The sequence below is a fragment of the Palaemon carinicauda genome, chromosome 19, assembly GCF_036898095.1.
Source record: "Palaemon carinicauda isolate YSFRI2023 chromosome 19, ASM3689809v2, whole genome shotgun sequence".
NCBI classification, from domain to species: domain Eukaryota; kingdom Metazoa; phylum Arthropoda; class Malacostraca; order Decapoda; family Palaemonidae; genus Palaemon; species Palaemon carinicauda.
This window is the reverse complement of record NC_090743.1, coordinates 84,528,530-84,543,143: the sequence shown is the minus strand read 5'-3', so window position 1 is coordinate 84,543,143 and position 14,614 is coordinate 84,528,530. Positions and strand designations below refer to the sequence as shown.

General features: G+C 39.6%; 1 long non-coding RNA gene across 1 annotated transcript in view; it reads right to left on the bottom strand.

The window, feature by feature from the left end:
• Nucleotides 1–6,631: 6,631 nt before the first annotated feature.
• Nucleotides 6,632–14,614, bottom strand: part of LOC137658281 (uncharacterized) — a 17,317-nt gene continuing 9,334 nt past the window's right edge. The window contains exon 3 of the long non-coding RNA XR_011047307.1: nucleotides 6,632–6,819. This is a non-coding gene — a long non-coding RNA (uncharacterized lncRNA). The remainder of the gene's footprint in view (nucleotides 6,820–14,614) is intronic.

Genomic DNA, 14,614 nt, shown 5'->3' with positions numbered 1-14,614 from the left:
TCAGCCCAATAATAAAAAGCCACTCTAAAATCTTTGAAACTAATGGGTACTGAAATTAAAAATTTCTAAAGCTTGTAGGACACATCTTGCATCGCTAGCGATGGTAAAATTGCCCTCTTCTTTTAATGCTATTTTTTTCAATAGCAGTTAGTATGCCATATAGTTCGGCAGTATATATAGAAGATACTATAGGAAGTGCACCTCTATTATTAAAAGTACTACTGTATACACTGAATGTGACGCCAGCATCAGATTTGGAGTCATCATTATATATAAAAATCAATTCCCTATGTTCTTCAACATGTTCCACAAAAAGAGACCTGGCTTCTGAGTCAGTCATGTTCTTATTAATGCCAATAAAATTTCCAAAAAAGATATCTCTGGTAGTTTCCATGGAGGGGTTGATGATATCTTGAATAGTTGTACTTTATTTCTAGCTATATCAAGACTTTAATACCTTCGTCAAGTTTATTGCAGGTTATGAGTTGATAGGTGTTGACTGTCTGTGTGTGATTCACATAAATTAAAAACTATTTGACCGAATCTCATGAAATTCGGTGGGATGATTGGCCGTGGTCCAATGACAATTTGATTAGATTTTGGGAGTGATTGGGTCTAAAGTCAAGGGCAAGGTCACGAAAAGGTAAAAGACGAATCACAAGACTCAAAAAATTTTTGACCAAATCTTGCGATATTAGGTTGGATGATTAGCTATGATCCAAGGACAATTTGATTATATTTTGGGAGTGAATAGGTCAAAAGTCAAGGCCAAGGTCATGAAAAGGTAAAAAATGTCTTTTTGCCATATCGTGGCCAACTTATATCCGATTTGTATGAAACTAGTTCCAAAATTTGCATAATTCAGTTCCCTATTTCATGATGAACATCATGATATAGTGATGTCATTTGGCTACTCTTGTTTGTGTATTCATTTGTTTGTATGCCTGTCTGTATGTTTGTGATTCACATAACTCAAAAACCGTTTGACCTAATTTCATGAAATTAGGTGGGATGATTGGCCATGATCCAAGGACAATTTGATTAGATTTTGGAAGTGATTGGATCAAAGGTCAAAGTCAAAGTAACTAAAAGGTAAAAAAAAAATCTTTTTGCTCTATCATGGTTATTTTTTCCGATTTGCATGAAACTAACGCCAAAATGTTCATAATTCAATTAACTACCTTGAAATATACAGCATGATATAGGCGAAGGTAAGACCTTTACCGAGTGCCCGTTCTATTTACAAATGTTTTTACCCGAGAACTATAAGGTTGAGGAGATTTTGGTTGCAACTCAAATATCTGCCAAGCCTTATAAGATTTGCAATCTGATAGGCTGAAGAATTAGGGAGTCTTTGCAACCTAAACCAATATTGAACATTAGAAGACTTTCGGTAATGGTTCAAATATTATTCTCCTACATCAATAAGGAGGCATGGGATAGGTGAAGTTCTAAAGGCTCCTGAGGCCACTTTGACACCAGCATAGTATATAGAATTTAAAATCTTTAATTGACTTGGGGTGACTAAAGAGTATATTTCACACCAATAACTAATTTTTGAAAAAATTAAAGCCTTTATAATTTTAAAAGCGTTTTGCAGTCTGATCCCATGATGTAAGGGACAAAACTTTTAAACGAATCAGAGCTTAAAGACATCTTAATTTTAAGGCTTTCAAGTGAGGAATCCATGTCAGCCTGCAATCAAATATTAATCCTAAAATTCTAGCTTCACTTACACATAGGGTCTGTTGACCTTTGATGTACATATCCAGGACTGGATGTACTCCCACGAATATGACAGAAATGGACAACAACAGTTTTACTTGTCGAAAACTTGAATCCATTCATATCAGCCCACTGTATAATTTTGTCAATTGAGAGTTGTATTTTTTTTCTGAATCATTGACATTCTAGTTCCAGCAAATGATATGGAGAGATCATCTACAAAGAGCAGTGACAGAATATTTTGGGGAACTCCTTCTTCCTGGTATTTCCTCCTAGACTGAGTTTCACCGACTCTAACTTGGAAAAATCTGTGAGAAACAAATGCTTGAAATGAACAATGGTAGCTCTCCCCCTTAATCCCAAATTATAAATGGTTTCAAGTATGCCATATCTCCATGCAATATATTATATGCCTTTCCAAAATAAAAGACTATTACATGGAACTGTTTGGAAGCAAAGGCTTCACAAATAGAGGATTCAAGTCGTATCAACACATCAGTAATTGAGTGATTTTTTCTAAATCCACACTGCATAGGTGATCAAATATTATTCTTCTCCAGATACCACATCAGTCTTGCATGGTCCATCTTCATGATCTTACATAAACAAGATGTCAATGCAATTGGTCCAGGGTTTGCTGATAAAAACTTATTCTTAACGGGTTTTAAAAAAGGCTAAAAAATGGCTAGTTCCCAATGAAAATGCCATAATCTGTTAATAATGCTTAAAATAAGTAAATAACTAAGTATTTAGTCATTGCATATTGAATTCCATCGGGTCCAGGGGTTGTATCATTACTTACTTTACTTTGATGGCTGCTTTTCCGGTCCCATACAGCAGGGGAACCCCGCTCGTTCTTTCAAGGTATTTAACGTTTCATATTGCGTATTGTTCATTTACTGTTAAATCGTCACTGTCAAAGGACTCATGAAATAAGAAAGGCTTCAGTTTCCTCTTGAAAGCCTTAATGTCTTCAATCATTCGAATGTTTCGTGGGAGCTTGTTATATAGTCTCGGGGCCGCATATTTCAAGGCTCTGGAGCCTAAAGTAGACATAAATCTAGGTTCCAACAGTTTGAAGCCATCTGTAACTATTCTCGTGTCGACACGATTTGTTGGCTGCACAATATGTAGCAGTTCTCTCAAGTATTTCGGACGCCCGGTTCTGGTAACTTGGTGGGTTATTGTATATATCTTAAATTCAATTCTCGCTTTAATCGGCAGCGTGTAAATCGATTAGCATAGGGGTAATCCTTTCTCTAGGTGGGACACCTTTTATCAGTCTTGCTCCTCTGTTTATTATGTTTTGTAATTTCTTAAGTTGCACTTTTGGTAAATTGTAATAGACAGAGTAGCAGTAGTCAATCCTGGTAATAACAGTTTATCACAAGTTTTTTTTTACAGAATTTTCGGCCAGGTACTTCTTTTATAAACGCAATATTTCTTAGATGATAACCAGCAGTTTTTATTACATTATTCATTTGGGCATTTAGAGACAGGTTACAGTCAAGAAATACATCTAGATCTCGAACTTTACTAGATATCGGCACCAAGTCATTATTTATGTTCATTTGAATATCACCCAAGTTTCTCACGCTGTTTCTCTTGCCCACCACCATGAATTCAGTTTTGTTCTCATATAATTTTAATTGTTAAAATGTCATCCATTCTCTAACACTAACATTTGCAAGTAGAAAATACAGAATCCAATTCCCTTTCAGTAAAAGGAGCATTGTAGGATTCCTCCTTTATTGTTGTAAAATTTACCATTTTCTGTTCTTTAATGCTTCCATAATGGTGATCAGAAGCTGCTTCACACATTGGAGAAATGATCAGCCAAGGCATTGCTAACCTCAGTTGTTCCAGTCACATAGGCCTACTGACCATTCACCTTCAACATTGGTGGTGGGTTGGGGTAAATTTACTTGCTATCTTTTTTACTTTCTTCCAAACAGAAGATGGTGGTGCTGACTGAGGAAACAAAAGATCTCCAAGACTAGCGCCTAACTTCTTTCATGGCACGACGGAACTGTGCTCTACATTTTTTGTATATTATAAAATTCTCCTCTGTACAGCGCCTACACAATCGAATCAAAGATTTTCTTGTGGCTTTGTGCAAGGCAGTTAGTTTTGAAGATCACCAGGGGACTGGTCGCAGTTTGAATAACATTGTGGTTTTTGGGAATTGAATTGACTCCTGCTGTATGATAGATGCCATGATGCCAGAAAACTTTAAATCAATCAATCAATCCTGCTGTATGGAGAGTTCCATTCACCAAGTCCATGGCATCGTCAACACTTTCAAACTGTTCTGCATTTCCTTCAGTTTCACTTCGCTCCCGAAATCTACCCTAGTATGCCTTGTCAAGGCTCCATTACGGCAATGTCTGTAAAGGTGGATTATTGTGGTGCATGATCACTAGTATGCCAATCATCTAATGTTCTCTAATCAAAATCAAGATGGCAGTTAGAGCTTGCAATTGAAAGGTCAATGCATGACAAGGTATCTGTTTGGCCATGCAAGTGTGTGAGCTCTCCTGTATTAAGGAGTCCTACATCTTCATTCTCCACAACTGATGATATAATATTACCCCTTGCATTTGCTAAAACATCGCCCCATAAAGGATGTCTACCATTCAAATCTCCCACTAAGATAAAAGGTTGAGGGAGTTGTTGAATCACCTTTACTAAATTATCATACAAAATGTTATCATTTGGAGAAAGAGAGAAAATCGTATATTTTCTCCCTATAACAGTTTGTACAACCACTGCGTGCAGAGGGGTACAAATAGATAAAGATATTTGGGGAACATGATGAACGTATTTATATGAGACTTCTGTCATGGCTCCCTGCTTGTTGATTGTATGGCGTCCTATAGCTGGCATGCTCTCGAGGACAAGGAGTATTAGCACCAAGTTTGTTCTCCTGTAGACATAAAATTATGGGGGAGTGCTCATGAATAAGGACTTTAATTTCTTCACATTTGGTTCTTAAACCCTGACAATTCCATTGCAAAATGGAGGAAAAAACTGTGGGTCATTTTTTTGAAGATTTCTTGGATGAGGTCTTCCAATTAAATAGAAGTTTGTAATATATGAGACCTCTCTCTCTCTCTCTCTCTCTCTCTCTCTCTCTCTCTCTCTCTCTCTCTCTCATTATCATAAGTATTATTCTTATTATTATCATTCTTTCTTAAATTCTCTCCTTTTCTCCTATCAGAGAGTAGAGACCAGTCCAAGCGCCCCCCTAACTGAGCGGTCCATCTGGAAAAGTCCAGAATCTCCAGATGGCCAGTTCATCACTGGTTGGAAAGGAAATTTGCATTCTCCACTATCGGCACAGCGATAGTATCCTTCCCAGATGATCCACTCTGTACCCTACCCGTGGAATAGCACCATAACAGATATAGAGGCATAGGTGTAAGCTAAACCCGGCTGTTAGAACTGAGACCAAGTAAATGTGGAATACTCCTCCTCATATCTGTAATGATGGGCTTCCGGCCAGAAGCCGAGAGTCCTACCTCAAGGATTGGGTCACCCGGATTCTGATGACCCAATCCCTAAGAACAATAGTTCCGCAAAAATGAATTGAAAAATAAGAAAAATAGAAATAAAAAGTCCAACCCTCATCGGGATGGCTGAGATCACCCAATACTCTCACATATAGCTTTGAATGCAAATTCCTCCCGACCGTGATCCCTTCTCCCATTCATCTAAGCGGGCAGTAATAATGAATGTGGAGATGTCCACGCCATTTAAGAAAATAGAATAAGAATTAGGATTAAAAAAAAACATATATGTAAAGATAAGCGAAATATCATCATTGAGTTACGACAGCAAGGAGAAAGAAACTATAAAATTAGGAGGTCGGAGTAATGTTGAGAATAAGAAACAGAATAAAGAGAGATTTCGATTCAAACTGGGAGAACAATTTCCCTAAGTTCGAGAGCCCTCTTGCTCGTCACAATGCTTCAACAAGGAAACCACTGTATACTCCATGTTGAAGATGAGTGACTACGACAAGGCATTCTCACGTTAGTCCATCTATCTACTGTGATGAATGAAATAACTTGTATACTTGTATTAGCCCACATAGGTAAGGTAAATAATACACAGGAAAATTTATCTAGTACATTAGCTTTGTTCAGTTCTAAATGCAATAGATTACAATGTATGAAGATAATGTTACAGTTTAATACAACATAAGACTAAATTCATTTGCTTAAGAAGATTTTAACTAAGTTTAAATGTTACACTTGACAACAAAAATTCTCCGATTTCCAAAATTTTATTGACATTAAGATTTAAAAGTAGAGCTATTGTGGTAGCCTAGTGAAGGGGGGATACCCTACACCAAAATAGCTCTTACAGATAAAACGACATGTGGGTACAAAATTGTTTGGAATAGATAAGTGACCTAAAAAAAAGATATCTTTTAAAATGGGAATATTATTAATTTACTTATGTTACTCATCTGCTCATCTTTATATATTCATCCGTAAAGGTCCAAAATACATTTTACAGGGCGATTAACATTTTCATAAAATTCATATCATAAACCAAGAATATAACTTCAAATATGCTTTTGATGTTCAATTCCACAAGTGCGTAATGTAAGAATTGGGTTGTAGGTGAAAATACTATGGAAAATACAGGGTTAACTATGTGTGAGGTATTCCAACTGTTTAGTGGCGTGTTATAAGAAGGTTGGCAAGCCTTAACATTGCAAACCACCCATAAAAGGTCCATTGATTTATTGAATAAGAAAGCAATTTCTTATCCTATCGGCTGGCTCCCCAATAAGAAAAAAATTAGCAACGTACACACTTCTCTTAAAAGCACTAAGCGCTAATAAAGAATCATTAATGATAGCTGTTTATTTTCTCTGTTTGTTACTCTTCCTTGCCTTGCCAGGCCAGCCATTTAAGCACGACACAAATTTTTCTGTTGTATATTTATCATGGCAACACTGGTAATCGGGAATGCAAGGACCAAACCCATTATCTCTAACCTGACAATCATAGCTGCAAGACTGTGCTAAGTCTACTATAACAGTATGCGGATGGCGTTTGGAACGTGAGGGTATGGCACTTCCTGTAATTAAGATAAGAAGAATTGATAATAAGGAGATCCTTTACTGTAATAACACTAATAGAGCACAAATGGCGCATACTGCAGATCACACTAGTTGCACGGCACATGTACTTTGGTCTAGACAGAGTAGCCTACAGTATACAGGCTTACTAGACCGTGCCTTGTAACAAAGTCTGGAGTTGGGAGTATTATCTGTAAAATTTGCCTAGTAGTACAATCACTCGCTTATGACGTTATAACATGCACTCATAGATATCTACCATATGTGCCGTGAGATCCATATGGGCCAAGGCAACTCATGCGTAAAAAACGGTGCCACCTTGTAAAGGGACAGATGAGCAGTTGCTAGTGATGGTAATCAATTTAAATAAATGTCGGAAGCAGTTTATCGTAAAATATATGTATACCGCTTCGAGATTTACCTAGGTTCTATTTGGATATGTTACACTGAATAAATATACATTTAAATATTATTATTTATTGGTGCATATATATTTATTATTATTATTATTATTATTATTATTATTATTATTATTATTATTATTATTATTATTACTTGCTTGGTTACAACCCTAATTGGAGAGGCAAGATGCTATAAGCCTGGGGGCCCAAACAGGGCAAATAGCCCAGTGAGGAAAGGAATCAAGGAAAAATGAAATATTTTAACAAAAGTAACAATATTATGATAAACATTTCCTATGTGAACTATAAAAACTTTAACAAAACAAGCGAAAGAGAAATTAGATACAAGAGTGTGTCCGAGTGTACCCCCAAGCACGTAAACTCTAACCCAAGATAGTGGAAGACCATGGTATTGAGGCTATGGCACTACCCAAGACTAGAGAATAATGGTTTGATTTTGGTGTGTCCTTCTCCTAGAAGAACTGCTTACCATGGCTAAAGAGTCTCTTCTACCCTTACCAAGAGGAAAGTAGCCACTGAACAATTACAGTGTAGAAGTTAACCCCTTGGGTGAAGAATAATTGTTTAGCAATCTCAGTGTTGTCAAATGTATGAAGACAGAGGAGAATCTGTAAAGAATATGTCAGACTATTAGGTGTATGTGTAGGCAAAGGGAAAGTGAACCATAACCAGAGAGAAGATTTATATATATATATATATATATATATATATATATATATATATATATATATATATATATATATATATATATATATATATATATATATATAAACCAAACATGCTACCTAAATATATGTAAGATATTATTATTATTATTATTATTATTATTATTATTATTATTTAAATTACAGCCCTAGTTGGAAAAGCAAGATGCTATAAGCCCAAGGACTCCAATCGGGAAAACTAGCACAGTGAGGAAAGGAAATAAGGATATAAATAAACGATATAAGAAGTAATGAAAAATTAAGAAGAAATACTTTAAAAACATTAACAACATTAAATCAGATATTTTATATATGAACTATAAAAGGACTTATGCCTATTCAACATAAAAAAAAATTGCTGCAACTTTGAACTTTTGAAGTTCTACTGAGTCAACTACCCGATTAGGAAGATCATTCCACAACTTGGTAACAGCTGGAATAAAACTTCTTAAGTACTGTGTAGTACTGAACCTCATGATGGAAAACCGCCAAACTATTAGAATTAACTGCATACATAGCATTACGAACAGGATGGAACTGTCCGGAAAGATCTGAATATGAATTAGGGTCAGAATCATAAAAAATCTTATGCAACATGGATAACGAAGTAATTCTAGATGGTGCCAAAGATTAATATTTAGATCAGGAATAAGAAAGTTAATGGACCGCAAGTTTCTGTCCAACAAATTAAGATGATAATCAGCAGCTAAAGACCAGATAGGAGAACAATACTCGAAACAAGGTAAAATCAAAGAATTAAAACACTTCTTCGGAATAGATTGATCACCAAAAATCTTGAAAGACTTTCTCAATAAGCCAATTTTTTGTGCAATTGAAAAAGGCACAGACTTAATGTGTTTCTCAAAAGTAAATTTGCTGTCGATAATCACAACTAAAATTTTAAAGAGTCATACCAAGTTAAAGAAACATTATCAATGCTGAGATCCGAATGTTGAGGAGCTATGGTCCTTGACCTACTTACAATCATACTGAGTTTTGTTAGGATTCAACTTCATACCCAATAATTTGCACCATGCACTAATTTTAGCTAGATCTCTATTAGGGGATTCATCAACCCCAGATCTACATTCAGGAGATGGAACTGATGCAAAGAAAGTAGCATCATCTGCATATGCAAAAAGCTTGTTTTCTAGAACAAACCACGTGTCATGTATAAATAGCTTGAAAAATAAAGGTCCAAGAACACTGCCCTGAGGAACACCATATATCACATTCCTATACTCACTATGGTGACCATCAACAACAACTCTTTGTAATATACTACTTAAAAATTCAATAATGATGCTAAGAAACGACCCACCCACTCCCAACTGTTTTGAGTTTAAAAACAAGGGCCTCATGATTAACACAGTCAAAGACAGTCCTACAATCAAGGCCAATCATACGAACTTCCTGGCCACAATCAAGGGATTTCTGATTTTCTGTACAGCATTGGAGATTGTAAGAAGGGTATTACATGCTCGAGGGCCTTTAGGAAAACCAAATTGTAAACTAGGGAACAGATGATTACCTTCAGCAAACCTATTGAGACATTTTGCCAAAAGATATTCAAAAACTTTAGATAATATGGGACTTATGGAAATTGGGGGTTAATCAATTGGAATTGAGCTCCACAAACACATTTACATAGTGGAGTAACATTACTAATTCTCCAAGTGCTAAAAGCTCCTGTTCTTGCTAATTTGCACAAAATAACAGATAACTTTAGAGCTAAGAAATCTGCAGTCTTTATAAAAAACAAAGAAAAAATACCATTTGGGTCTACACCTCCATAAGCACCAAGGAGATGGAAGTGATGCAAAGAAAGTAGCATCATCTGCATATGCAACAAGCTTGTTTTCTAGAATAAACCACACGTCATGTGTAAATAGTATGAAAAGTAAAGGGCTAAGAACACTACCCTGAGGAATACCAGTTATCACATTCCTATATTCACTATGGTGCCCATCAACAACATCTCTTTGTGATCTATTACTTAAAAATTCAATAATGATGCTAAGAAACGACCCACTCACTCCCAACTGTTTGAGTTTAAAAGCAAGGGCCTCATGATTAACATGGTCAAAGGAGGCACTAAAATCAAGGCCTATCACACGAATTTCCTGACCACAATCAAGGGATTTCTGTACAGCACTGGAGATTGTAAGAGCACTAAGCGACAGGTTTTAGTACACTACCTGCCACCACCACGAATTGTTTTACTTCTTGCAATTGCTTCGCATAGTGTTTGAAAAACACTCTGGATGACTTCCATCCAGTAAACGAGCGAAGGCTCTAGAAATTCATGAGCTGGAAAAGGTTTAACGAAGAAGCAATCATGACCTGCGGGTGTACTGTCAGTATCAGCTCTGCGAATGAAGTAGGTGATCTTCGCCCTTAGTTGTTTTAGGGATAAGTTTGAACCATATGATTCTCCTTTAAAAAGCTGTCCTCCCCTGAAGTCAGAAGTTCTGCAAAGATAGACCTTTAGACTCTCCACTGGACACAGCGAGACATCTTCCTTCAGAGGGCAGATTCTCCACTAAGATTCTCTTAGTGGGTAGAACTGGATATGGCCTTCTTCCCTAGAAAGGGCCACTATCTCACTAACTCTAGCCTCTGAGGCTAGAGCAAACAAGAATATAACTTTTTGAGTCAAATCTTTCAAAGAGCAATTATCGTTGTCCAAACTTGAAGCAAAATGTAGTACCATGAGATGGCCCTTGGAGGTGCTGCAGGCCTGAGCCTAGCACAGGCCTTAGGGATTTTGTTAAAAATCTCATTAGACAAGTCTACTTTGAAAGCATAAAGCAAGGGTCTGGTCAAGGCAGATTTACATGTAGTTATCGTGTTGGCTACTAAACCTTGTTCATGAAGGAGAATAAAGAAAGACAAGCAGAAATCCGTCAAGATTTCCTTTGGGTTTCTTGCCTTGACAAAGGCCACCCACTTCTTCCAAGATGACTCGTATTGCCTTCTGGTAGATTTTGACTTATATTCATCTAAGAAGTCTATACTCTCTTTCGAGATTCCAAACCTTTTCTTTACTGCTAGGGAGAGAAAATCATAATATGAAGGTCTTGGGTTTTCTGTAATGAAGCGAAGACAGTCGACTTCTGCACTTGTTGAGACAGAACTGGGTCTTGCAGAGGAATCAGCCTTGGCTGTAATTCTAATATTAGTGGGAACCAGTTGCTCCGGGGCCACTTTGGAGCCACTAGGGCTGCTGTTCCTTGATAAGATCTCAACTTGTTGAGGACCTACATCAGCAGGTTGGATGGAGGGAACAGATAAATCCTGGTCCATTTGTTCCAGTCGAGGGACATGGCGTCCACTGCTTCCGCTAGAGGGTCCTCATACGGGGCCACGTATCGAGGAAGTTTCTTGTTGTCGCTCGTCGCGAAGAGGTCGATCGTCAGTTCTGGGACTTAATGTAAGATGAAGGAGAATGATCTTGCGTCTGGGGACCATTCTGACTCTATCGGAGTTATCCTGGATAGAGCGTCCACTGTCACATTGCGGAACCCTTGAAGGTGAACTGCTGATAAGTGCTATCTGTTCTTTTCCGCTAAACGGAAGATGGCCAACATCACTTGGTTGAGTTGAAGTAATCTTGAGCCTTGACGATTCAGACATCTCATTACCACCTCGCTGTCTAGAATCAGTCTTATGGGGACTGAAGGGCGAGGGGATAATCTCTTCATTGTGAGGAAGACTGCCATGGCCTCCAAAATGTTGATATGGAAGGTCTTGAATAGAGAGGACCAAGTTCCTTGAACTTTCCGTTGATGAGAGTGACCTCCCCATCCTTCCGATGATGCATCCGTGTGGATGATGACTGAGGGTGGAGGCGGTTGCAGAGGTGTTGACCTCTTGAAGATCATGGCCTTTGACCATGGCTTGAGAAGTGATCGTAGTCGACTTGGTATTGGTCTTCTTATATCTCTTTGAGCGTTTGATGCGTATCTTCTACAGACTCCTGATGCATCTTTCAGCTGTGCTTTTAGCACTGGCTCTGCCACTGATGCAAACTGAAGGGAGCCCAGCACTCTCTCCTGTTGGCGTCTTGAAATTCTGTTGGATTTTAGAAGTCTCTTGACAGATCCTGCTATCGCTCTCCTCTTCTTTAATGGAATGGAGAGGCGATCTGACTGTAAGTCCCAATGTATGCCTAGCCATTTAAACTTCTGAGCTGGAGATAGTCGAGACTTTTTGGTGTTGATCTTGAATCCTAGATGTTCCAGGAACTAGATCACTTTCTTGGATGCTTGCATGCATTTCAACTCGGATGATGCCCACACCAGCCAATCGTCCAGATAGGATACCACCTGGACACCTTGTAGGCGTAGTTGTTGAACGACTGCTTCTCCAAGCTTCTTGAAGATCCTTGGGGCTATGTTTAGTCCGAAGGGCATGGCTCTGAAAGCGTACTTTCTTTTTTGTAGCCTGAATCCTAGGTAGAAGGAAAGTTGGCGATTGATCGGAATGTGCCAATAGGCATTTGCCATGTCTATGGAGACTGTGTATGCCCTTTTGAGCAACAGAGCCCTTATGTGTTGAAGGGTCAGCATCCTGAACTTGTTGTTCTCGATAAACTTGTTGAGTGGCGACAAATCCAGAATGACTCTGAGTTTGTCTGAGTCCTTCTTGGGAACATAAAACAACGTTCCTTGGAATTTGATGGTCTTTGCCCTCCTTATCACCTGTTTGCTCAAGAACTCTCGGGTGTATTCTTCCAGAACGGGGGTGGAGTGTTGGAAGAATTGAGGATATGATGGTGGAGCTGTCTTCCAGCTCTAACCTAGTCTGTTCGTGATTAGGCTGTGGGCCCAGGGATCGAAGGTCCAACGATCCCTGAAGAGTCGTAGTCTACCTCCTACAGGAAGCATCTCAATGCTTCTGGTTTCCGGAGGGCTTGCCTCCTTGACCGCGTGCTCCCCTACCCCCTCTTCCTCTCGAGGGACGTCTAGAGGAATCTCTACCTGACTCCCTACCTTTAGGGCGAAAGGTGGTGGTTTGCCTCTCATTGGCGGGAGTAAAGGCTGGTGACTGAGTCACCACCTGCTGGGGTACCATCTGGTAGGTGGGTTGGGGCTGTGCCACCATCTGTGGCACCGCGGTCATGGTAAGTTGTTGTTGTCTACCAGGGCGAGATGGCACTCTTGCCCTCTTTGTCTTCCTCTTTGGTTGGGAACCCTCATCCGGGGAAGACTTCCTCTTAGACGACATGCCCCACTTCTGTACTTCGTGGCGGCCTTGTCGACTATTTCTTTGACCAATTCGTTTGGGAATAGGTCTTTCCCCCAGATATTGGAAGATATCAACTTCTTGGGTTCGTGTTTGACCGCAGCCGAGGCAAACACGAACTCTCTACAAGCCCTTCTTGCCCTAACAAAGCTATAGAAGTCTTTAGTTAGGGTTGCCAAGTGTGTTTTGGCTATGACTATGAACATATCTGGGAATCTCTGTTCACTGGCCATTGCCTCCAGGGTAACCTGGAGGGACAGAGAGGCAGCAAGCCTCTCCTTTGTATCGTGTTCCCTACTCAGGAGAAACTCAGACAACTTGGGAAGGTTTTTGCTAAACTGACGTCCAGCGATGTCAACCTCCAACTTCCCGACTGACAAGGTAAGCTGAATATCCTTCCAGTCCTTGTGATCCGTTGGCAAAGCTAGGGAAAGGGGCCTACACTCCTCCAGTGTAGGGCAAGGTTTCCCAGCTTCCACTGCCTTAATCACCACTTTAAACCCTTTTTCCGCAAAGGGGAAGGCCATAGTTGCAGAAGCAAGAAAGGAGGGATGTTTCTTGCTCAGGGCCGGCACCTTAGAATTGGTGAAGCCCCTGTCCTTCAAACTGCTGGCTAGCAGAGCCTGAGCCTTCGTATGGTCAAGCACTATGACCTCCTTAGGCTCTATCTCCTCTTTGGATACAGGTTCCGCCGCTAGACGAACGAAGCAGTCTGGACAGGACTCAAAGCTAGGCCAGAACTCAATGTCCTCAATAAGGACAGCTCCCAGCTTCTCTGAAATAAAGATCTTACTGTTCGTAATTGGATGTACTCAGCATGCCTCCACGGGTTTACCTCGGAGCACGAGGGAAGCTCCTTTACGTTGAGTCTCCTATGAGTCCCATGGGTCACTGGAAGCTGAAGAATCTCCTTCATTAGCGCAGCTTCCCTTTGTTCGCTCTTCCTCTCGAACATCTCCATTATAGCTTTGATGGCAGACAGGGTGTCGTTCGACTTTTCAGGTTGAGGAGCGGAGGACGTAGAGGGCACCGGTTCTGGGGCAGGAACCAACGAAACAGAGACTGTTTTGACTTCATCCTCTTCCGTCTCTGGAGCCAACGTTGACTCCTCATCTCGACCTTCCACCAGAAGGTCCTTTTCGGTGTCCTCTGACACCTCTGACATCCTCTCATCTATATAGATGTCCTTCATCGCATCCGAGACATCCGTATCCACGGCTATCTGGATGCAAGGGATCTCAGGGTGATGCTAAAGAATAACAGCATCCGCAGATGCATTAGGGAATAGACAGGCCCTCATACGCTCACTAGGGAGGTAAGGCCCGTGGCATTCTTCTGAAGCCATGAACCCATCTGAGCAGCTTGTTCCGAGCTGCATCCCTTGACTCCGTTGTCTTGGGATTCTCAAAAGCCTCATACAC